Below are 26,265 nucleotides of genomic sequence, written 5' to 3'. Positions count from 1 at the left end.
GTTGGCAGGAATGTGCAGCGAAGTAGAGGTACTGCACCATCAAATCTGTTTCCAGCATATATCTCAGTAAAATTAGTAGCAATGATCATAGCGTTATGACAGGGATGGTAGACTTGGCAGTCACCTAAACGTACAATGTTTTCAAGGAGTTGAAGAGAGATGGTCTTCTTCATGAGTAATGCTCCAGAGGGGATTCTCAAAGACAGAAATAATTCAAGTTCTTCCTTCACTTGTACTTCCAAGGGGCTAAGACATTCTCTCCATGGGCATCAGCATTGTTATCCTTCCACCACTGCGAAATTCAAGGGTCCTACTACTATTGCTATAAATTCAACTTTTTTGCAATCAGCTCTTGCATGGAATTCAACTCCTTCAATGTCAGGTTCAAGAAAGATGATACTACTTAGAAAATATTCAGAAAACCATGGTCCATCTCACTTTGCCCCATATGTTCCATCACAGGGAAAATCAACAAATAATACGTTTAACCAAATGCCGATTGTCTGTGTGACCTGTGATCATGCTAACTTAACAAGACACTCTTGGTTGCTGACCCAGAATCAAGTTTTAATTTAGAAGACTTTCTGATGGTCAGGTTTCCACACAGAGGAAAACTAGGCATCCTAAAGCTGCTGTTACAGGAATGAAAAAAGTGTGTCAGGGCCAGAAATGGTCAGGATAGAGATCTACCCCTTCCATCATGATCATTTTTATTTTAATTGTATTTAAGGTACACAAGTCTCATGTATTTCATATATACAAATTTAGGAAAATAGTGATACTGCCACTATACCCTCCCTCCTGACCACACTCCAACCCTTCTTCCTCCTCTCTCTCATATTCCCACTCCAATTTTTACAAAGACTTTTTTTCAGTTTGCTTTATACCCATAAGGTTAAACCTGCACTAGTAAAGAGTTCAAAAACTAGTATGAAGAAAAAACACTGCTCCTCAGAAGTAGATAGAAGGACTGTAACAATCATCAAACCTCAAAATTCCCATTTCACTCTAGTGCATTACATTTTAGGCACTCTATTAACTACTCCAGATCAGGGAAAATATATGATATCTGTCTTTTTGGGACCACTTTATTTCACTGAGTGCAATGCTTTCCAGTTGAGTCCATCGTGCTGCAAAAGACAGGATTGCACTTTTTTTTTTTTTTTTGTACTCAGTAGTGTATATATACGATAATTTTTTTATCCAGTCAACAGTCGATGGATATCTGGGTTGACTCCATATTTTAGCTATTGTGACCTGAGCTACTGTAAACATGGAGGTACAGAACTCTTCCATATGGTTATTTCTCTTGGTTTGGGTAAATTCCAAGGAGTGGGATGGTTGGATCAAATGGCAGGTCTATATTCAGATTTCTAAGGTATCTCCATACTGTATTCTACAGTGGCTGCACCAGGTTACATTACCACCAATGGTGGATTAGGATACGTTTTTCCACACATCTTCACCAGCATCTATCTGTCTGTTGATTTCTGTATGAGAGCCATTCTAACTGGCATTAGGTGAAACCTCATTGTGGTTTTGATTTGCATTTTCTTAATGGTTAGTGATATGAGCACTTTTTCATGTGTTCATTGGTCATTTGAATTTCCTCTATTGAAAAATGCCTGCTAAAGTCTTTTGCCCATTTATTAATTGGATTGTTCATTTGTTTGTTGTTGAATTACTTGATCTCATTATAGATTCTGGATATTAACCCTTTACCAGTTGTATAGTTTGTGAACATTTTCTCCCATTCTGCTGGTTCTCTCTTTACTTTGCTAAGTGTTTATTTAACATGCTCCTGAATGCACAGGGAGTCATAGATGAAATCAAAAGAGAAATCAAAAAATTTCTAGAAATGAAGGCAACAATAATCATATTCTAAATTACTGGATACAGCAAAAGCAGAATTAAGAGGGAATTTTATAGCAATTGATGCCTACGTGAAGTTGAAAAGTTACCAAATAAGTGAGCTATCAATGCATCTCAAGGACCTAGAAAAACAACAACAAACCAAATCCAAAATTAGTAGGAAGAAAAAGATAATTAAAATTAGAGAAACAAAATTGAAACAAAAATACAAAAGATGAGTGAAACAAAGTGCTGGGTTTTTTGAAAAATTAAAATTTACACACCATTGGCCCAATTAACCTGAGAGAGAGAGAGAGAGAGAGAGAGAGAGAGAGAGAAGATCCAAATCAATAGAATCAGAGATGAAAAAGGAAATGTAACTAAAGATACCACAAATAAAAACAATCATCAGGAATTACTACTGAGCTGTATGCCAACAAATTTGGAAACCTAGGAAAAACAGACTCCTGGACACATAAAATCTGCCAAAATTGAGTCATGAAGACATAGAAAGCTTAAACACAAAGGCAAGGATTTTCAGAAGACTTATCAAGTCATGTGGTTGGTTCCTGTCTACTAGGAATGTATAAAAGTCTTCTATTCAGGGCCAGCCGTGGTGCACTAGGTTAATCCTCCACCTGCAGTGCCGGCATCCCATATGGGCACCAGTTCTAGTCCCAGTTGCTCCTCTTCCATCCAGCTCTCTGCTGTGGCCTGGGAAAGCAGTGGAGGATAGTCCAGGTGCTTGGGCCCCTGCACCCTCATGGGAGACCAGGAGAAAGCTCCTGGTTCCTGTCTTCGGATCGGCACAGGGCCAGCCATGGCGGCCATTTGGGGGAGTGAACCAATGGAGGGAAGACCTTTTTCTCTGTCTCTCTCTCTCTCACTGTCTGTAACTCTACCTGTCAAATAAATAAATAAAATCTTTAAAAATTTTTACAAAAGTCTTCTATTCAACCTGGATATCTTTTCTTTTCAAACAAAAGGTATTTTTATATTAAAAATCTACTATAAGAAATTAGTATGAGCAGATTCCAACATGGCAGAATAGGGAATGACATACTGTGTTAGGCTAAGGATAAACAGCAAAAAAAAAAAAAAAAAAAAAAGTGTAGGAAGTGCCCTCTTATTGAAGAATTGGAGTGAAAATCACAGTGAAATCCCACAAGAGGAAGAGGAATGCCGTGGACCTGTGTGGAGGGTGCAGACACGCAGCACAAACATGAACACAATGCACAACTGCAGGAGAGCCAAAACAGGCAGCAGCAGAGGTGAGCTGGGACTGCAGCCACCCGCGGTGATACAGCCAGAGGGAGAGCGTGGAGCCCTGGGGTCTAGCTGCTGCTAGTGGTTGTCCATGGACACAGTGGAAGTAGAGGGGGCACATCTATCTCACCCCAACTTCCCCACAACAGTGCCCACTGCCTGGCTGAAAAAGGGTGGGCGCCATTTTGGGTTTGGGCGGGAGCTGCAGAAGACTGCATGCACACAGCAACCGGCTGAGACAGGATCTGCTTGGCAGTACGGCCAGTGGCTCTTGTAGGTGTGTGATCCAGGTATTCTAGCGGAGAGAACAATCCACAGTCCTCATTGACTCTGAGCCTGGCTTGAGGTGGCTGAACTGCTTGTTTGTCTAGAGCAGATCACTGCAGCGGAACAACGCTTACAGTGAGGAATGTGCAGATCAAATGGTGGGGAGGAACACCCTGGAGGCTAACACCTGGGCATTGAGATCCACCACACCTAACTTTGGTATTACCCTGGATACCTGACCCCCCTTGGAGCACTGACCAGAATTCCCTGGCCACACCCACTACACACCTCTTTGTATTCACTGAAAGTGCAGACATTCCACTAAGCCACAGAGGCACAGCTCAAAGACAAAAGCCATCATAGAAAAAAATCAACTCTACAAATGCCTAAATAGAAATGCAGAAATTCAAGAAACAAGAATAAGGAAGGTACCCTGATCCTCCCCTCCCACCAGAGGAACACAAGAACATTTCAACATCAAATGTAAAGACAGAGAATGAGGAAATCCTGGAAATGGAATTCAAAACAATTAATCATAGGATTACGCAAAAGTAATCGAAAGCAAACGCACAACCTAAAGAAAACCATACATGACATGATCGAAAATTTTCCCATGAGATTGATTGACAGTTTAAGAAGGAAATCAAAATGAAATATTACAAATGAATATTTCAGTAGATCTAATTAAAAATGTGGTGGAAAGCCTTAATAGCAGAATTGGTAAGGCAGAAGAAATAATATCCATGTTAGAAGACAAATCTTTGGAAATCCTACATTTTAAAAAAAGAAGAAGTAGAAAACTCTACCAGAAATTCAACAAAATACTAATACCAATTCTTCTCATGATAATCAAAACAACTGAAAAGGAGGGAGTCCTCCCAAACTCCAGGAAGCCACCATCTCCTTAATTACTAAAACAGAACAAGATACAACAGAAAGAGAACTATAGACCAATTTCTCTGGTGAACACAGATACAAAAATCCTCACCAAAATACTAGCCAATCAAATCCAACAACACCTCAGAAAGATCAATCACCCAGACCAAGTGGGATTTATCGCTGGTCTGCAGAAGTGGTTCAACATACACAAATCAATAAAGGTAACACTTCTCATTAATAAACTAAACAACAAGCACCATATGATAATTTCAGTAGATGCATAGAAATCACTTAATAAAATGCAACACATGTTCATGATGAAAACCTTATGCAAACTGGGTATGGAGGGAACATCCTCAACACAAGTAAGGAAATTTGCTGAAAAACCCACAGCCATCATCTTATTGAATGAGGAAATATTGGAAAGATTCTAAGATTTGAAACCAGAAAAGATGCCCACTCTCACCATTGCTATTCAAACAGTCTTGGAAGTATTAGGAAGAGCCATTAGGCAAGAAAAAGAAATCAAAGGGGTACGAATTATAAAGGAGTAAGTCAAACTACCCCTAATTGCAGATGACATGATTCTATATATAGGGGATCCAAGATACTCCACTGAGAGACTACTGGAACTCATAAAAGAATTTGGTTAAGTGGCAGGATATAAAATCAACACACAAAAACCAATAGCCTTTATATACACAGACAAGGCCATGGCTTCTAAGATTAATCCCACTCACAATAGCTACAAAAAGAATTAATTACTTTGGAATAAAAAATTCAAAGAAAAAATTTAAAGAAAGAATAAAAAGACACACTAAAAGTAGAAAAAATATTCCATACTCATGGATTGAAGAATTAATATCTTCAAAATATCCATATTCCTGAATGTAATATACAGATTCAATATGATTCCAATCAAAATTCAACAACATTCTTCTCAGATCTAGAAAAAATTATGCTAAAATTCATATGAAAATACAAGAGACCTCAATTAGCTAAAGCAATCTTACACACCAAAAACAAAGTTGGAGTCATCACAATAACAGACTTCAAGACATACTACAGAATAGCTATAATCAAAACACCCTGGGACTGGCAAAAAAAAACAGACATGTAGACTGATGGAACAGATTAAAAACTCCATAAATCAATTCACACATCTATAACCAAGTTGGCTTTGGCAAAGGAGCCAAAATCAATCCCTGGAGCAAGGATACTCTCTTCAACAAATAATGCTGGGAAAACTGGATCTCCACATGAAGAAGTATGAAACAGGACCCCTACCTTACACCTTACACAAAAATCCACTCAAAATGGATCAGAGACCTAAATCTATGACCTGATACCATCAGGTTACTACAGAACATCGGGGAAACTTTGTAAGAAAATGACATAGGTATAGACTTCTTGGTAAAGATCTCAGAAGAACAGGCAATCAAACCAAAATCGACAAATTGGATTACAACAAGCTCTGAGAAGCTCCATCATCAGCATTTATTAGGAAGTATCGAGGGGAGATAATTATTTTTTGAGAATAGTCACCCTAAATGACCATACTACCTTATTAAATAGGAAGAAGAATAAGAAATCTTTTGAGTCAACTGTAAGGATACTGTTCCAAAATTTAGCAATATCAGATAAATATGGAATAATGAAAGTATTGATTTGAAGACATTTTCAATTTGCAAGTAACCTATAAATACATTAGCTTTAAGGATTAGAATGACTTAGGTCACCTGATCAGACTAGAAAGATAACACTGTAAGCTGTTACAAAATAACAGTAGGGTGGACTGATAAGTAAGACAGCATCAAAAATCTACATAGTCAACATATCAGAAGTGATCAAGGAAAATGCCCTGTGCCATAATGCAACCCTCAGTGAGACACAAAGTGGCCATATTTTATCAAGAGTCGCAAGTGGGAGTCCAGTGGTAGCCTCCACATCAGAATCAGCGGAAATATGGATTCATGCAGCAACCATGACAATCTGGGTGGTACGGCTCAATCCGCAGATTGATGCCAATCAGCCTCATCAGAAAAGATTTACCATGTGCGTTAACATCAATCACACAGAAACTCATCAATAATCTGTATTTGTTTCCACAGTCCATGGAGCAAAAATGGATATGTTTCATCTATACAACTGAAGCTGTCTAACTGGTAGACCAAACAGTTGGAGTCAGTAAAGTACAATGAGGTTTATCTACAGAGCATTGACCACAGCCATGAGAATTATTTTCAGCACCGCCTACCAGGTAGGATGACTGTGCATTTTGGAATCTACATACTTGTGCTATGAATGGCTGAATAACCCAGAAAATGTCATTTTCCAGCTAAGCTAAATCCTCAGTCAGTCTCTCCTAGGCATTCAGGAGAACCTCTATGAATCAAGGGTCTCACTGAAACAGCAGATTTGCTTCAGAAAGCAAATTGCAGTATAAATTTCTCCTGAATAGGTAAGTAGTATTTTCCATGTAGAATTGATTTATGGCTGGGGTCAGACTAGCCACTTTGTTGGATGGGCCGCTGACAAATTTACGTTTCCACATTGATAGTGAATACATCCGAGTTATCACCCCAAAGTGTGCATTATTAGACTACAGAGTTGTAAGATGTTACTGGATCAGGCTTAGTGGCAAGCTTTGTCGTGAAGCCACAAGTCCCAAATTCCAAAGTGTACCTCCAGGTGGGAGATATCATATCCACCCCAAATCATCTTTTTCCTAGAAGTTGAGTTCAAGGTAGAGGAATGAATTGGAGGTAAGAAATGGAAATATTTTTTTTTTTATTTAAAGTTCTTTTTTTTTTTAGACTTTTATTTAATGCATATAAATTTCCAAAGTACGACTTATGGATTACAATGGCTTCCCCCCCATACCGTCCCTCCCACCCACAACCCTCCCCTTTCCCACTCCCTCTCCCCTTCCATTCACATCAAGATTCATTTTCGATTATCTTAATATACAGAAGATCAGCTTAGTATACATTAAGTATGGATTTCAACAGTTTGCTCCCACACAGAAACATAAAGTAAAAAATAATAGATGATTTTTTTAAATGATGATGAAATCAGAGCAGACCTATTGTCATGTTTAATCCCAGTGAGAGTCAAGTTGGGAATTGATAATTTTTTTTTTTTTTTTTACAGAGGATCAGTTTAGTATGCATTAAGTAAGGATTTCAACAGTTTGCACCCCCATAGAAACACAAAGTGAAATATATTGTTTGAGTACTCGTTACAGCATTAAATCTCAATGTACAGCACATTAAGGATAGAGATCCTACATGAGGAGTAAGTGCACAGTGACTCCTGTTGTTGACTTTACCAATTGACACTCCTGTCTATGGCATCAGTAATCTCCCTATGCTCCAGTCATGAGTTTCCAAGGCTATGGAAGCCCTCTGAGTTCTCCGACTCTTATCTTGTTTAGACAAGGTCATAGTCAAAGTGGAGGTTCTCTCCTCCCTTCAGAGAAAGGTACCTCCTTCTTTGATGACCTGTTCTTTCCACTGGGATCTCACTCGCAGAGATCTTTTGCCAGAGTGTCTTGGCTTTCCATGCCTGAAATACTCTCGTGAGCTTTTCAGCCAGCTCCGAATGCCTTTAGGGCTGATTCTGAGGCCAGAGTGCTATTTAGGACATCTGCCATTCTATGAGTCTGCTGAGTATCTCACTTCCCATGTTGGATCACTCTCCCCTTTATTTACTCCATCAGTTAGCGTTAGCAGGTACTAGACTTGTCTATGTGCTCCCTTTGACTCCCAGTCCCTTCACCATGACCAACTGTGAACTGAAACTGCTCACCTGGAACAGTGAGATGGCATTGGTACATGCCACCTCGATGGGATTGAATTGGAATCCCCTGGTATGCTTCCAACTCCACCACTTGGGGCAAGTCAGCCTGAGCATGTCCCAAATTATACATCTCTTCCCTCTCCCATTCCCACCACCATGTTCAACAGGGATCACATTTCAGTTAATTTTCAACACTTAAGAATAACTGTGCATCAATTACAGATCTAAACCAGTCATATTAAGTAGAACAGATAAAAAAACTACTAAGAGGGATAATGTATTTAGTTGTTCATTAACAGTCAGGGCTATGCTGATCAAGCCACCATTTCCCATAGTGTCCACCTCACTCCCACAGGTTTCCCTCTTGGTGTTCAGTCAGTCATCACCGATCAGGGAGAACATATGGTATTTGTCCCTTTGGGACTGGCTTATTTCACTCAGCATGATGTGTTCCAGATTCCTCCATTTTGTTGCAAATGACTGGATTTCGTTGTTTCTTACTGCGGTATAGTATTCTAAAGAGTACATATCCCATAATTTCTTTATCCAGTCTATCGTTGATGAGCATTTAGGTTGGTTCCAGGTCTTAGCTATTGTGAATTGAGCTGTAACACTAACCCACTGTTGGTGGGAATGCAAACTGGTCAAGCCACTATGGAAGTCAGTCTGGAGATTCCTCAGAAACCTGAAGATAACCCTACCGTTCGACCCAGCCATCCCACTCCTTGGAATTTACCCAAAGGAATTTAAATTGGCAAACAAAAAAGAGGTCTGCACCCTAATGTTTATTACAGCTCAATTCACAATAGGAAATATTTTTTGAGAACAATGTTGAACTATCTGACTGTAAAGGTGAGAAACATCGGGCAGAAAACTGAAAGATGTGGTGCCAAATGAGTGTTTAAGATTGAAAGTCAGCACATTCAGACGATGATACAAAGAGGTTCATTTTTTTTTACAGATTATTGTTTGAGAGGTGCAGTTACAGACTGGGAGAGGGAAAGACAGAGAGAAAGGTCTTCCAGTCACTGGTGTATTCCCCATGTGGCCACAACAGCCAGAGCTAGGCCAATCTGAAACCAGATGCCAGGGGCTTCTTTCATATCTCCGACATGGGTAAAAGGGCTCAAACACTCGGGCCATTTTCTACTGCTTTCCCAGGCCATAGCAGAGAGCTGGATCAGAACAGGAGCAGCCAGGACATGAACAGGCGCCCATATGGGATGCTGATACCAAAGGCGGAAGCTTAGCCCATGACACCACAGCGCCAGCCCCAATACAAAGATATTTAACAATGCAACTTTTACACTACTCTTAAGTAATGACACAAAGAGTTTCCTGGCATAGAGTAGGTTCCAGATTCAGAGAATAAATAATAAATAACCAAATTATCTCATATAGAAATTTTATATAAATCAAAAATATTTAATCTTTAAACTAGACCTGCAGAATTTTAATTGAAAGTTTATGTTTTCAAGATTTATTTTATGTATATGAAAGGGAGAGTTACAGAAAGAGGGGGAGAGAGAGAGAGATCTTGGATCCACTGATTCACTCTTTTTTTTATTATTATTATTTTTTTTTGACAGGCAGAGTGGACAGTGAGAGAGAGAGACAGAGAGAAAGGTCTTCCTTTGCTGTTGGTTCACCCTCCAATGGTTGCTGCGGCTGGTGCGCTGCGCTGATCCGATGGCAGGAGCCAGGTGCTTCTCCTGGTCTCCCATGGGGTGCAGGGCCCAAGCACTTGGGCCATCCTCCACTGCACTCCCGGGCCACAGCAGAGAACTGGCCTGGAAGAGGGGCAACCGGGACAGAATATGGCGCCCCGACCGGGACTAGAACCCGATGTGCCGGTGGTGCAAGGCGGAGGATTAGCTTAGTGAGCCGCAGAGCCGGCCCTGATTCACTCTTGAAATGCCCACAGTGACTGGAACTGGCTCATGCTGTAGCCAGGATCCTGCCACTCCACTTGGTCTCTAGTATGGGTGTAGGGACCCAAGCCCTTGGGCCGTGTTCTGTTGTTTTCCCAGCACATAAGTAGGGAGCTGGATCAGAAGTGGACCAGCTGGGATTGGAACCAGTGTCTCTTTAGGATGCTGGTGTCACACATGGTGTCTTACCCCACGGCACCATGACACCAGCTGCAAAGATTTACTTTAGAATAGAAGAAGAGGGGCCAGCACTGTGCACCAGCGGGTTAAGCCATGGCCTGCAGGGTCTGCATCCCAGATGGGCACAGGTGCTAGCCTCAACTGCTCCACTTTCCATCCAGCTCCCTGCTAATGTGTCTGCCTGCCTTCAGCCTGGCCCAGCGCTGGCCTATTGCAGCCATTTGGAGAGCGAACTTGCATGTGGAAGGTATCTCTCTGCGTCTCTCCCTCTTTAAATCTACCTTTCAAATAAATAAATCTTTAAAAAAGAAAAGAGAGACGAGGAAACAAAACCAGGAAACTATCTTTGATTTTCCTAATAACTATACTGAAAATACATTCAGGTACTTCTTTACTAGAACAAATGTTTTCTTAAAAAAGAAAAAAAAAAACTACATGACCAGCAGTAAACCCACTTAAATGATTCACAAATATCCCCAAACAAATCTGCTCCCTGACCAACACCTCACCCTTAAATAAAGGAAAGTGTGTATGAGGGATTAAGTTATACAATTTCTTGTCATTTGAAATATTCTCAGCTGCAATAATTTCATTTATACATATCAACCACTAAAGATAAGTAAACTGTGTGAAAACGCAAATATAAGAAAAGATCAAATATGGATCGATTGATTGATCTAATTATAGTGTTGAATGTTTTTTTAAAAAAAACAATGAATGTAAAAGATAGTACTCTCATTACTTACAACACTTCGGCAAAACTGGTGTGACAGAAGGGAACAAAGAAAGATTTATGTACCTAACATGAATTTGGGCTTTATGAATAAAAGCCGATTAGCTTTCTAGAAATAGCTGTGTAGGTGTATTCCAGGGAACTGAACAATGTTCGCATAAAAATAAATAGTGAATGGTGTTTTTCTAAATGTGAACCATGAAGAACCCTGCTTTGCGATACCAGGAAATCTGCAAGGGGAGTGCTGAGATCAATGTCATTATCCAGAAGGCATCACTGAAATAGATTTTAAATCCTTTGATGTAATTGCTTGCTGAGTTTGCCATTACAGCAGCTCTATCCTTTTGACTGATTGAGGGCCCTTAGCGGCTCAAGTTTTACAGAGACTGCCAACATACTCATGTTGGAATCTTCAAGTTAGACAGATGTTTGATGTTTAATTTAACTAATATGGCACACCATGAGTCAACAAAACACATTCTGTGTTAATGCCAAACTTTTTTATAAAAAAGTGAGGGACAGAATTACACGCAGAGTTAATCTTCCCGTTCTACGAGACAAGCCTTTGCTCTCAGAATTATCAACATGAATTCTGATTTGAAAACCCTGTGGCATTTTTCCTACCCATTGAGAAAAGCGGTCTTGATTCCACTGGAGCATTTAGAACCAGAATTCAATGAATAAATTAACAGTGCGTACAATCCTCAAGTGAAGTGTAAGGAACAATGAGGTGGTTCTTTTCATTTTAGACAACACCTATTTTCCATGATTCCTTGAGGAATTCTTGTTCTCTAAAATATTTTTGCTTTTTCTTTATCCACAACCATCTGAGACAAATAAACAATATGCACCAGATTAGATTGTCTTTGAGTTTCTCTCTCTTGCTGAAGAAAGAATGCTTTGACCAAAAACAATTTCAGCCATGATATTTTCAGTATAGACTGTAGATAATAAAATACAAACTGCATTAAACACTTTCTAGTAGAAATTATTTCTCCTTCTGAAAAAAATACTGGTGGCTATACAATTCATTCAAGAATATGGCTAATAATAATAGCTTCTCCAATTAATGTCATTTCTCTAATTTTGAAGGGAAAAGGTGAAGATCAGTTTTACATGTGATTTTCGTTAAAGCAAGCCCAGAGCAATGTCCTTCTTTGTACTTTTTGCCCCAAGTCTGATCTTTAATAGTAACAGACTGAGCTGGTTGTGGAGGTGGTGGTAGCCGGGGTCACAGAGTTGGAAGAGGGATTCAGAAATTACAACACAGGCATTGACAAATGTGTAGAGCCACACACTGTAATGGCAGTACATCCTTCCCAATATCATATGTGGGCTTTCATGACGATTGTATGACATATCTAGAGTAACTATTCATATCCTCATTTACATACAAGAAGTTGAGGCCCAGAAAATTGTGGTGACCGTCACAAACAACATTTGACTGACAAGTCGCTCAAATCCAGGTCATCAGCAGCGCCCCTCTAGCTGAGTTTTGTTATTTAGTCTTCACATCATCCAGAGGTCAGGCTGACACCATGATCTGGATAAAACATCCACAGCAGAAGTCACACTGGTGGCATGAGCAATGTTGGCATGACTCAGGCCTCCAAGGAAACAGGCTGGATATTCCTAGAGGTTACGTCCAAGGAGCAGATCAAGGGTGAAACCGTTCTTTGGAACACGTATGGTTCGAACAGCCCAGGTCTCCTAATGAATCTCTGCCCCAAATTAGCTTCCTCATTTCATCTCTAATAATATTTTAAATATCTAATTCCATTCTAGTAAACGCCACAGTACAGAGATTATTTTAAAAATATCCAACTTTGCTCAACAAAAACTTGTCAAAATTGCTTGTAAAAATTTAAGGTGCTGGAGTTAGTGATTGAAAAAAATGGAACATGAAAATAATTTGAACAGGAAAAGGAACACAAAGAATGAGTCCATTTCTTAGTTTGAAAATTTTGGTTTTATTCTTTGATATCTTGGAAGACTCAGAATTTGTATGTTTGATCCAGGCAGGTTCTAACGCCATTGTATCTCTCTAAATTCTGAACTATTCTTCTTTCATTATTATTTTTTTTTTGACAGGCAGAGTGGACAGTGAGAGAGAGAGACAGAGAGAAAGGTCTTCCTTTTTGCCGTTGGTTCACTCTCCAATGGCTGCCGCGGCCAGCGCGCTGCAGCCAGCACATCGCGCTGATCCGAAGCTAGGAGCCAGGTGCTTCTCCTGGTCTCCCATGGGGTGCAGGGCCCAAGCACTTGGGCCATCCTCCACTGCACCCCCTGGCCATAGCAGAGAACTGGCCTGGAAGAGGGGCAACCGGGACAGAATCCGGCACCCTGAGCGGGACTAGAACCTGGAGTGCTGGCGCCGCAAGGTGGAGGATTAGCCTAGTGAGCCACGGCGCCGGCCTCATTATTTCTTGATGTCCCCATTTTACCATACATGATTTTAAAAAGTTAATTTTCAACATTCTGTTTGGAAATCTCCATCTAATCTACCATTTTATTGGTCATATTTTATTGTCAATATTACTGCAGTCAATGGTTTTGCCACATATCGAGCCCTAATATGAAATCCATCCTGCATTTGCTGCATTCTCCAGTTATACAATCTAATCACCCAGCCCTTGCTTGCACTCTCCTTAAGGAACCTGCACATCTGCTGTCTCCTGGCACCACAATGCCACACGTCCTGGTTTTTGTTGTGGCAGCTCCTGGGCTGTTGATGCTAATTTCCATTCAGATGAGCCGTCCTTGCATCGTAAGCCAGCTCAAAGCTGAGTGTCCTCTAACAGTAATTTGTTATCATTCATGGACGAGTGTATTAATTGCAATTGGTTGAGAGTTTCTACCTTGGAATTCCTCATGCAGCAGCAGTGAAATGTCGGTTGTGACTACAGTCGTCTGCAGTCCCACTGGGCTCCGTGTGAGGATTACTCATTCACATGGCTGGATGGTAGTGCTGGCTCACGTAGGACTGTGTTATTGGCAGAAGGTATGGAAGCCCTAAGCACCAGCTTGCAATGGTATTTAGAGGAAGAGCCTTTGGGAGTTAACCACACGAGAGTGGGGACCAAGTCTAATGGGAATTGGTGTCCTTGGAGAAACATCAGAGAACTTTCTCTCTTTCTCTTTCTTTCTCCCTGCAAGGGGGGGCATGATAAGAAGAAAACCTTTGCAAGCCAGGAAACGCGTCCTCAGCAGAGCTCAACTGTGTTGGCACCTTGATCTCAGAATTCAGCAGTTTTCTTTGTTTAAGCCAATTAATCTGGGCTCTCTTGTTACGGCAGCTTGAGCAGACCATCACAGGCTGCCCTTGAAACACCTACACACACACTGTCCCTGTGGACTTCTCAAACCGCAACATCTGGGCTCCCAAGAGGTAGCATCCCCAGATGAATAGTTCTAAGAGACTCAGGAAGAAATTATAAGAATTCTTCTGGGCCGGCGCCTCGGCTCAATAAGCTAATTCTCCGCCTGCAGCACCAGCACACTGGGTTCTAGTCCCAGTCGGGGTGCCTGATTCTGTCCCGGTTGCCCCTCTTCCAGGCCAGCTCTCTGCTGTGGCCCGGGAGTGCAGTGGAGGATGGCCCAAGTGCTTGGGCCCTGCACCCGCATGGGAGACCAGGAGAGGCACCTGGCTCCTGGCTTCGGATTAGCACGGTGCACCGGCCGCAGCGGCCATTGGGGAGTGAATCAACGGACAAAGGATGAGTTTTCCTTCCCTGATTAATGAGAGGAAATTGGAATTAGACCTCTCCTATTGGTATGATAAGTGACATGTGCTTAGAGGGAAGAAATTGTTAGCTTTCATTTTGGAAATAATCTACTACACTTGACATCTCTGATGCGAGAATCCACTTTTATGTTCTCCTTGGTCTTGAATGAGCTAATTCAGACAAATTGGGATAACACTGTGGTAAGATACAGGAAGTTAATGCAGTGGTGTCTGTGTGAGCTCAGGCAATGCTGACTCCTGATTGAGGGTAAAAAGTCAAGTTTACCAGACTTCTCTTCTAGACAATGTGTCAAATAATAATTTTATCATGTCTCACACTTATACATTAGGTTAAGTTTCAAGGCATTTAGTGTTATAGTGTTATCAGAAAAATTTTATGTTGCATTCTGATTTAAATATTGTCAGGGAAACCAGAGGAATGTCTCAGTGCCCTTGAGGCAATAATTTTATTTCTATATTGGAGTTCATCTTTAAATACTAATGTTAATAATAATAAGAGCTATGAAGTAAAGCCTCTGCCCTAATCCTAAAAGAAAATTTTACCATTTAAATATTAATTTTAAAATTTTTATTAATTTTCATTTTATTTGAAGGGCAGACAGATAGAACAGAGACAGAACCTCTATGTGCTGATGTACCCACCAATTTCCTCCAACAGACAGGGCTGTACCAGGCAGAAGCCAGGAACCCAGTCTTGGTCTCCCATTTGGATGGCAGAGACCCACATACTTGTACTATCACCTGCTCCCTCCAAAGGTGCACATTAGCAAGTAGCTGGATTGGAAATTGAGCAGCCAGGACTCAAACCAGGCACTCTAATATGGGTTGCAAACATCTCAAACAATGACTTAACCGCTGTACCAAATACCACTCTACCATTTAATTATTATTCCAAAATGTTAATTACATTTTCATTGATAATTTTCAAGAACACAGGAAGTATCAGGTCAGTATACACTTTGTCCCCACTATCCATGGCAATGTAGTAGACGGATATGGCCAACCAAAATTTTATTTGCTAGATAAAATGTTCTTATCTGTGGAGGGCTCAGTTGTCCTGAATCATTTAAGGTAAGCAAACCTGGAATCTATGAATGTCAGTTCCCTGGAAAACAATCTGTGTATAAAGTAACTGTGCATAAAATGAAAAGGTGTCATGACAGTGTAGGGATTCAGGTCAGCATACCAAGGCCTCTTTGGATACAACCCCCACCTTGCCCTTTAGGTAACCCTGACAGTCATCCCAAGCCTAGGGTTATCTTAGTGATTTCCTTTAGCTCCTATCAGACTAGCCTTGCTGGCCCATATCCTGCAATGTCCCTTTTCTAATACCTGCAATGTTACAATTTCTTAAAGATGGCCAAGTGCATTCTGATTAGCCATGACCACCTTTGTCTATAAAACACTTTTTCTTGTGCCTTGGGCAGAAATCGCATGTCTAGTAGCCAACCCTCAGCCACAACACCATGGTTTTGTCTTTGGGTCCTCCCTCCAATAAACTGCATTCCGTGTAATCTTACATTTTTCCTCTTTCTTCAGTTTCACAGCCCTGCTCCTCTTGGCCAGAAGGTTCTATCCTGTGTAAATAGCACAGGCATGGATATTACAGATGGGCATTACACGTTTGCCCAAACAGAGACTGAAACTCAAGAATCTGTCCTCCATATGGGTCTCAGGATGGCTTAAACCCTGGGAATTGTTAATAAGGCTAATATCGGGTAAAGCCTTTTCTTTCTTTTGCACACAAGTTGACAATATGATCCTTTGCATTGATTTAGTATATAAACTACCACTTACTGACTGAAGGGCCATTAATATATTCTTGTTGATAAATATTTAATATATTTAGTTCAATCTGATAATGAATGATAAAATATTACTTAATATCTGAAACCAAAAGACAGCGTTGAACTTATTACGAGGCATATTGAGAGAAAGCTAGGGGGCACTGGATTCTGTCCCAGTTGCCCCCCTTCCAGGCCAGCTCTCTGCTGTGGCCAGGGAGTGCAGTGGAGGATGGCCCAAGTGCTTGGGCCCTGCACCCCATGGAAGACCAGGAGAAGCACCTGGCTCCTGGCTTCAGATCAGCGCAATGCACCGGCCGCGGGGGCCATTGGAGGGTGAACCAACAGCAAAGGAAGACCTTTCTCTCTGTCACTCTCTCTCACTGTCCACTCTGCCTGTCAAAAAGAAAAAAAAAAAAAAGAGAAAGTTAGACTGGTCAGACAGAGTCACTCTAGGGTGGAGAGTACTACTGACCCTACACAGGGTTTGGGGGAAATGTGAAGCCCAGGAATAGTGAAAACTGCAAAGGCCAGGCTGCTGCGGTGGCATAAAAGCTGAGGCTGATGCATATGATGCTGGTGTATATGCAGGCACCAGTTCAGGTGTCTGCTGCTCCATTTTCCATCCAGCGCCCTGACGACGGGCCTGGGTTAACACCCTGGCCTGAAGCACCGGCATCCCATATGGGCACTGGTTCAAGGCCCGGCTGCTCCACTTCCTATCCAGCTCTTCTCTGCTATGGCCTGGGACAGCAGTGGAGGATGGCCCAAGTACTTGGGCTCTTGTACCCACATGGGAGACTCAGAGGAGGCTCCTGGCTCCCTGCTTTGGGTCAGCCTGGAGGGAACCAGTGGATGGGAGATTTCTCTCTCCCTCTCTCTTTAACTTTGCTTGTCAAATAAATAAATAAATCTTTAAAAAATTGCAAAGGCTAACTCTGTGTGGAAGCTTGGCTGGTGCTAGAATGTACTAGTTGATTGGTTGGCATGAGGGGTATGTTTATTGAAGTCTTTTCCTGGCTGCCTGGCTTCCAAAGTATGGGACTATCACTGATGCGTAGACTAAAGAAGTGTGTTCACTGTAAAGAAGCGTTATTGATCAAGGAATGAATTTAGGTGGCTATTGGTTACCATAAATAAAGAATAGCCAATTTTTCTTTAGAGTGTGAGATCATTTTTTTTTTATTCTCCAATCAAAGTAGAAGGGAAGGAGGCAGGAGGGAAGGAAAGAAACGAGAATTTCCTGTTTGAAATTCTGTGCCGTGGGTATATGCATTTCCAGACCTCATTCTGAGACATACACTTTCACCCTCTATTGCTACGTAACAGGGTTTGTGTTGAATCTCATATATTATACCTGTTCCTTTATATATTATAAATACACTGATATATTTTATAAAACAAGGTACAAACTACCGTAGGACCTCCTCCTCACAAAATGCTTGAGCTACTGATTATGTGAACATAAAAGTGTAGGATATAACTGTCTAAAGAGATGACCAAATAACAGAAACTCAATCTCCCACAAAATCAGCAGCACTGATTTTACAAGAAACTTAAAATCTAAAAATAAGTAGATTGTCAAGTAAACAGTTCTACTAAAATTTTTCAGTGGGCCTTGGAGAGTGCCCTAATCCAATATGACTAATAAAAGTGAACTTTGGAAAAGAGACACACACTCTGTGAAGAATGGTGTAAAAAGATGAGGACAGAAATGAGGCGAATGTTTCTACAGGCCAAAATGGCCCGAGGCTGGCGAGCTAACCTCCAGAAGTGAACAGGTGTGGAGTAGGTCCTTGGAACAGTTTCTTCCTCGTAGTCCTGAGAAAGAACCAACCTTGGAGCCAGCGCTGTGGCATAGTGGATTAAGCTTCTGCCTACTGTGCAGGCATCCCATATAGAAGTCACTTTGATTTTTGGCTGCTCCACTTCCTGTCCAGCTCCTTGCTTGATGGCCTGGGAAAGCAGTGGAAGATGGCCCAAGCCCTTGGGCCCCTGCACTGACATGGGAGAACTGGGTAGAAGCTCCTGCCTGCGGATCAGCCTAGCTCCAGCTGGCCGTTGTGGCCATCTGGAGAGAAAACCAGTGCATGGAAGATCTCTCTCTGTCTGAAACTCTGCCTCTCAAATAAATAAATAAATCTTAAAAAGAACCAGAATTGTTGACACCTTCCCAGGCGTCCAGTTGAAAGAACAGTGAGACTATGAGACGAAGAATTTCAGTTGTCGAAATCACTCAGTTTTTGGTACCTTATTATGGCATCTCTAGCAAATATATCCCACTAAAAAAAAAGTTCCTTTCAATAGTTAACCTCCATAAAAGGAGGTTCATCCATTTAAATCCATACTGAAGTCACCCTTTCTATACCACTGTCTTTGAATGGAAACAACTCAAATTACTATAATTAATTTATTCTATAAAGCGAGTGAATTTAATTCGTCTTTAATGTAAAAATATTTTCCTCTATTAAGTCCAGAAATGCCAAGTTTACTATCAGGCTGTTATTTAAAAAACAGACATAAATGCATTCCACAACACTTGCTTTAAGGTGTCTCATGTCTAAACAACAGATAGAAACTCTTGGTTATGTTAAATCAACACGTTTTTTGTTTTTGCTTTCTTCTCAAAATCTGAACTCCTGTCCCTTCTATGAAATTTTTGAAAATTTCTCTAAAGGCAAAGATAGAGGGGCAGACAGAGATTTCCCATCCACTGATACACTCCCAAATTCCCACAACAGGTGTGGCTGGGCCAGGCAGAAGCCTGGAGCTTGCAATTCAATCTAGGCCTCCAAGGTGTCTGGCAGGGACATAACCGTATGAATCATTGCCTGCTGCCTCTCAGGGTGCACATTAGCAGGTTTGTTTGTTTTTAACCAAAGCCCTTTTATCAAACCTTATAACCATAGGGAGTTAAGGCTGCTCAACCTTACTGAAACAGGGCAGAATTTATCACTGGGTCTTGAATCCAGGCTATCGATGATCTCATGTGGGAAAAACCCAAACAGCATTCTAAGTGCTGCACCAAATGTCCGCTTCATATGTGTCCTTTAAAAGAAGAAATATCACAAGTTGCATGAACGTCTTTCGTTGCATTAAGCTTTTCATGTAGTACTTCATTTCATAATCTATCAATTGCTTTCAAATACAACTGAAACTATCAATAGTATTGTGACAATGATTTGATTTAAAAAGTATATTGCATCCCTACATATAGCCATCATGACTTTCATCACTCTATTCCCAAATGGATTCTTTAATCCATATCCTCCATCAAGAGGAGAAATCTAATTTCTCTCTCCTTGACCTTGGTTGGCTTTACTGATTTGTTGTATGGTGTAGTAAGACAGCGATGTTTTGGGAATTTTTTATAGCTTCCAGGTGGGTTCCAGGAAGACCTGGTTTTGAGCTGAGAACTGTACACTCAGAATCCCAGTTCTGAAAAATCCAGTATCATGGAATGGCCATATATGATGAAAATTTAATAAACTTGTAAGAAATGGAATTAAGTTTATTTCGGTGCAAAAATAATCATGTTCATGAAAATATGTATCATGGAAAAACTATACACAAGTTTAAAAGTTTCTTCACATCACAATAAACTTATTTTTAATTTCCTTTTTCACAAATTATCTTTGTTACATTAATTATATATATATATATGTATGGGATACTCTGTGATAAGACACACATGACAGGCAATAAAAGCAAAACCAGACAAATGAGATTTCATTCATTAAACTAAGAATATTCTGCACAGAAAGGAAATGATTAGCAGACTTAGAAGACAATCTAGAGTATGTGGGCAGACAGTTGCCAGTTATCCATCTGACAAAGTACTAATATCAAGAAATACATGAGAGGGAGGAGGAGGAAGGGTTGGAGTGGGAGTGGGAGGGAGTGTAGGGGGGAAGAGTCACTATGTTCCTAAATCTGGATATACGGAATATGTGATAAAATTTAAAAAATAGCATTCTCCAACAGACATACATAATAAAGAATACATAAGGAACTCAAAAAGCTCTACAATAACAAAAAAAAATCCAATTATAAAATAGGACAATGATCTGAATGAACAGACATTCTTCAAAGAAAGCAGTAACAATGGCCAAGAAACATGTATTTTAAAATACTGGTAGTCACAGGGAAATGCAAATCAAAGCCAGGAGGAGATGTACTGCAGTTAGAACGGCTATTGTCAAAAAGACAAAAAATAGCAAAGGCTGCAAGGATGCAGAGAAGGGGAGTCTTACAGGACCCTTTTAAATCATCAACAGACCCAGCTAAACCTGTTCTCTAAGTTGTCATCCTCTGTTCTGCCAGAAGTCGAGTCAGCGTGAATGGCCAGCCCAGCCAAGCCTTCAGATCACTCAAGTTCAGCTTGCATCTGACCACAGCCCCCTGGGACTCCAGGTAATGTCTACCTTATAGAACCAGGGTCTGAATCTCAGGGAAGTACGTACAGCCCATTTAAACCTAGAAACTGAACATTGGCCTTGATTTCTCATCTCTAAAATGACCATTATGATAGCCCATTACCCACAAGATTTGGCAAATTTTAAAAGAGAATAAGTACATTGAGAGAGAGAGCATGCATACGGCATGTTGCTTAGCACATGATGAGTGAGCATTGATGAAATGTTTGTCACTCTTAGTTTCCAGATTATTAATAACTAAAGAAATTTTAGAAATATATACAAGACTCTCAATACATGCACACAAGAACAAAGAACAGAGTTCACTATTGTATATCTGCCAAAATATTTCTAAGTGATCTCTACGGTTGGTAAATGACGGTAAGTTTGCATGTGTGTGGGGGCCATAGAGAGTAAAGACTCCTCAAGTCCATGGAAACAGGTTAGAATTTGTTGCTGGTATGCTCATTATAGTCACAGTTAAGGTTATGACAACTTGCAACTATTTCATTGAAATGGCAATTTAGGATAAAATTATTGCCAAAATTAGGAGTATACCAATTTTCCATTAAAAGTTTCTCCATGAAAACTTATTTAGAGTAGGAAACATGTTGCCTAAATATAAGAACTTCATCTTACCATTTTTTAAAAAAATTTTATTTTTCAAAACTGTAAAAATGAATAGTTATATATAAATTACACATATGTATAGGGTACTATGTGGTATTTGGATACATGTATACATTGTGTAATGTCCAATCAGATAAATACATTTATCTCTTCAAATATTTATTTCTTTATGTTGAAAATATCCCAAATCCTCCAGAGAACATTAAATTTATATCAGGATTAGAAAATATATCATATTCAGACATGATTGAATGATCTTTTATTATTATTTTTATTTATTATTTTACCAGAGTATTTTTGTGTGTTATTTGAAGTGTTCCTTCTTTTCACATTTACATTCATTGAAATTTTTGGACTGTGGCATTAAGGGTAATTAGTATTAGGTATGAAATGTTTGATCTCATGCCCATGATTAGTGTCACATAATTTTCAGGATCTTTCTCTCTTCATTTATCTATAATGATACTTTATGTTTTCTTTTATTATTCCCTGCTTTGAACTGAAGACATGGGACTCTGGACAACAAGGTAGTTAAAGTACAGAGATTGGACAATAGCAAACATCGAGGAGGCAGTTATTAAATAAACTTCTAACTGGTCTTTCTGCTTCTATCCTTGGCTCTTCAATCAATTCTCAACACAACCGTCAGAGTGATCCTGTGAAAATGATAGTGAGGTTGTGCCACTAATATGACCCATCCAAATTGCTTTCTGTTTCGCTGGAGGTAGAAGCCAAAGTCATTACAGTGGCCTAACAGCCTTGCATTGGCTGCTGCCCTCCCCTACACCATCTCTCCTCTACTTTCATCATCTGCTGTTGGTTCCCAAACTCACTCCACTATAGCTGCAATTCTCCCTTGATTGCTCATTTAATTCACTGAACACATTCTCACTTCACGGTCCTTGAACTTGCTGTTCCTTTTGCCTGAAATTCCTATATTCATTCCCTCATTCACTCTTATATTTATTTATCACTTCTATACAGCATAAGCACTTTCTACAACCTAGGGATACCACAGCGAACAAAGCATTCCAACCAAAATCACTGTTTAGTGCTTGTATTCTAATGGGGTCAGTAAACATTGTAAGATTCTGTATACACGTAGTATGCTAAAGAGTTATAAGTAATAATGTAAAGAATGGATGGAGGATAGAGAAAAAAAAATTGGAATGACCTTAGACAAAGTATTAGACCAAGTATTAGACAAAGTACTTAGACAAAGCAAACAACTGCTGCAAATGGCTGAACTGTTAGAGTTTTAAAGGAGTCTTCTCTGAGCACATGATTGATTATTCAACTACTACCTCAGGTGACCACAACTTTAGTAACTCTATATATCAACAATTCCTAACTCTTCTACATTTTATTACTCTAGTTACTACAATACAATGTCTGTGAAAATAGGGATTTCTGACCATTTTGATCACCATTGTATACCCACAGCCTAGTAAAATTCTTGGTTCATGATAAACATTTACTATATATTGCTGAAAAAATGAATGAAAAAGAAACAAGGAAATGCCATAGTAATAATTAAAAAAGAAATGGCAGCCATATTGTCTACATCAACAGTGCTTAGAGTAGTGAGTGAAAACAATTTGATAGAGAAAGCTGGCATAACTGATATGGTGTTTCTAGAAAGCTGAGCCCATAGTTTCTTAAAGAGATCTGTTATTCCCAGTAGGTTAGCTAACCTCTACTTTTTCCCACTGTGCTTTAAGTCTTTTTCCCAATTGTATTCCAGGAATAACCATGGTACACAGTACTGTGACTTAAAATACTAAAGGATACTGGATAATTCATTAATATGTTTTGTTAATTATTTCATCATTTCATTAATACAACTAAAATACCAAAAAGGATATAATGTATAAAGGAAATGGCTTATTTTCACTCACAGTTTAGTTGGATGAGAGTTTGAACTCAAACTCCACTGGTCTGGCATCTGATGAGAGTGGAAGTTGTCACTGGCAGAGAAGCTGTGGAGAAATGCATGCTAAGCCAGGAAGCAGAGAGCTCGAGTGCAAGTTTTTCCTCCATATCCATGGGTCTTTCTTCATAAAGCCACCACGGTTGGATCTTGCAGCCTCCATCCCAGCACCTTAATCTAATCATCTCCCAAAGTCTCCAACTTTAGATTATGCTCCAACTCTAATCCTAGAAATACAAGACGAACACATGGGCATTTGGGAATACCTAAATTGCTGTCAAGAGCATAACAACCAATTCCACCTAAGATTGCCTGTGACACATGAAATAGGCACCGGTGAATGGCCACGCAATCAAGATGTGCGAAGGGTTGTACGTATTTCACAACACGCTCCAGGTTCAAACTGTGGAGGTAGTATCCTGGTGAAAAGACAGCATTTCTTCTTTTCTACAGGTTTATTTTTTTTTTAATTATAAGACAATGGCAGAGAGAGAGAGAGAGAGACCTTGCAATCACTAGTTCACTCCCTAATAGCCACACCAGCCAGGGTTGGGCAAGGCTGAAGCCAGGAGCCTGCATCTCCATCAGATCTACCAAGAGGTGGCAGGAATCCACGTCCTTGGGCATCTCTACACTGCTTTCCCAGGTGCATTGACAGGGAACTGGATGGGAAGTGAAGCAGCCAGGGCTTGAACTGGTGATTTGATATGGGACCCCAGCATCATGAGCCATGGCTTAATTCTCTTCATCACAATGCTGGCATCTTACCAATGCCTTAAAGGAGAGGGAATATTCCCTGTCTTTGGAGGAAAACATATGCCCCACCAGGAACAAAATTTAGATGCTTTTCTGCTTTTTAAGTACTCACTTTATTAATTTTGTTCTTTAAAATTAATTTAGAGTGCTACACAAAGCCATTTCCACACACGTAAAAAAGCGGGAAACATTTAGATGAGCATTTAGACATTAACTTATAGAAGGTTTAATTTTAAAACTTAAGGACAATATTTTCTCTTAAGATTATTATAGTTATTTTAACTTCATAATATAATCAAAAACTTCTTTTTCCATGTGTAAAATAACTCAGATGTTCTCAAACATATCCCATATATATATATATATGCATTCAGTTCACACAGAAAAACTATTAAACATATAACTCAATAAAGTCAAAAAGTAAAATATGTAAAGAACTGAACTATGTTCAGAACTCCCAGCCTATAAAAATAATTCTCAAATTTGTTTTTCCCTATATAGAAAAATCAAATTCTTTGAGATGTTGCGGCAAACCATAGTGTCCTGAACTGTTTGTTATCAAAGCAGCATGCCAAGGTGATCTTCTATAATGCTCTCCAAGGAGGTCAGGAACTACATCCCTCAGAATCCCTTTCCCCGTATGGCTGTACGTGAGAGCCCTCAGGACAAACATGAGATCTGGAAAATCTAGAGCAGCATTATTCTACAAGGATAGGCACTGGCAGGTAAAGGCACACAGGATATTCTTGTGAATAACCCACATCGGTGCAATGAACCTCTGTCCTCCACGGTCCCCAGTCTTTCAGGGGTAAGCTAACATTTCTGTGAATTTCCTCCACACTGAAGTACACAGAGGCTTTGTCTCTATGACTGAATCTCAATCAAAATTTTATATGTCTATACATATTTCCAAATTAAAAAATATTCCAGCACTAAAAGCTGCCCATGCCTACCTACTATGAGGTCATATACCAATAAAAATGACATAGCAAGAGAAAGCATATTTTCATCAATTCTTGAGCCCCAATATAATTCACTTAAGTACATGAAAACTCTACAAAAAAAAAAAAAAAAAAAAAAAAAAAAAAAAAAAAAAAAACCAGAAAGTGAATGGAAGGTATGCCTGCATTTCCAGGAGAGTCACTGAACAGAACTGCTGTAAAGAAGTAATGGGAACTGTTATCAGCACAGAGACTCTAAAAGCCAGGAGAGGACAAAGCACAAGGAACCTCCTACCCAGAACCCCCCCGACTCAGAGCCAGGGCACTTCACACAACAGAAGGCAGGCCCCTCTTGCATCCTGAAGCTGTGGGATTGCTGAGCTCCAAACCATACTTCCTCACTCTGCACAGCCTAGAGAAGTTCCTTCTACTGCTTGGGGCTTGGTGCCAACAGTAGCAGATGTACCAGGTGAGGAGACCAGTCCCGAGGCAGTCTGCTTCCGCGTATCAGCGCAAGGTGCCATGTGGCCAGGGCACAGTCCTCAGCAGCATCCTTATTTGCCCTGTGAGACTGGGGACAGTCCCTTCTACTTCCTGCAGTTCTGGGACTGTGGTTATTGCTGCTACAACCCCTGGGTTAACTTACACTCACTGAAGGGACCTGGATGGTATTTTTGCATCCTCTGTTTCAGGTTGGCAGCTGCCAGTCCACAATATCCACACAACTGGAGCTCTGCCTGTGAGACCTGAATAACATCTCCACTACATCCTGCAGCTCTGGGAATGGTTCTGTAAGTTCAGGCACACCTGCCCACTCTCGGGCAGCCTAGAGACCCTATCTGCATGGTTCTGTAAGTGCAGGCACACCTGCCCTCTCTCAGGCAGCCTAGAGACCCTATCTGCATGGTTCTGTAAGTGCAGGCACACCTGCCCTCTCTCGGGCAGCCTAGAGACCCTATCTGCATGGTTCTGTAAGTGCAGGCACACCTGCCCTCTCTCGGGCAGCCTAGAGACCCTATCTGCATGGTTCTGTAAGTGCAGGCACACCTGCCCTCTCTCAGGCAGCCTAGAGACCCTATCTGCATGGTTCTGTAAGTGCAGGCACACCTGCCCTCTCTCAGGCAGCCTAGAGACCCTATCTGCATGGTTCTGTAAG

General features: G+C 40.5%; 1 long non-coding RNA gene across 1 annotated transcript in view; it reads right to left on the bottom strand.

Annotated features, from left to right (window-relative positions):
• The window catches only part of LOC149124815 (uncharacterized), a 49,175-nt gene extending 23,164 nt beyond the window's left edge, over positions 1–26,011 (bottom strand). Inside the window, exons 1-2 of the long non-coding RNA XR_016211551.1 lie at positions 25,756–26,011; positions 23,381–23,639 (exon numbers count right to left, since the gene is read on the bottom strand). This is a non-coding gene — a long non-coding RNA (uncharacterized LOC149124815). The remainder of the gene's footprint in view (positions 1–23,380; positions 23,640–25,755) is intronic.
• Positions 26,012–26,265: the final 254 nt, after the last annotated feature.

This window comes from Oryctolagus cuniculus, chromosome 8, assembly GCF_051225735.1.
Source record: "Oryctolagus cuniculus isolate XC-2025 breed Fujian yellow rabbit chromosome 8, ASM5122573v1, whole genome shotgun sequence".
NCBI classification, from domain to species: Eukaryota; Metazoa; Chordata; class Mammalia; order Lagomorpha; family Leporidae; genus Oryctolagus; species Oryctolagus cuniculus.
The sequence above is the reverse complement of the archived record's forward strand: the minus strand, read 5'-3'. Positions and strand labels throughout refer to the sequence as shown.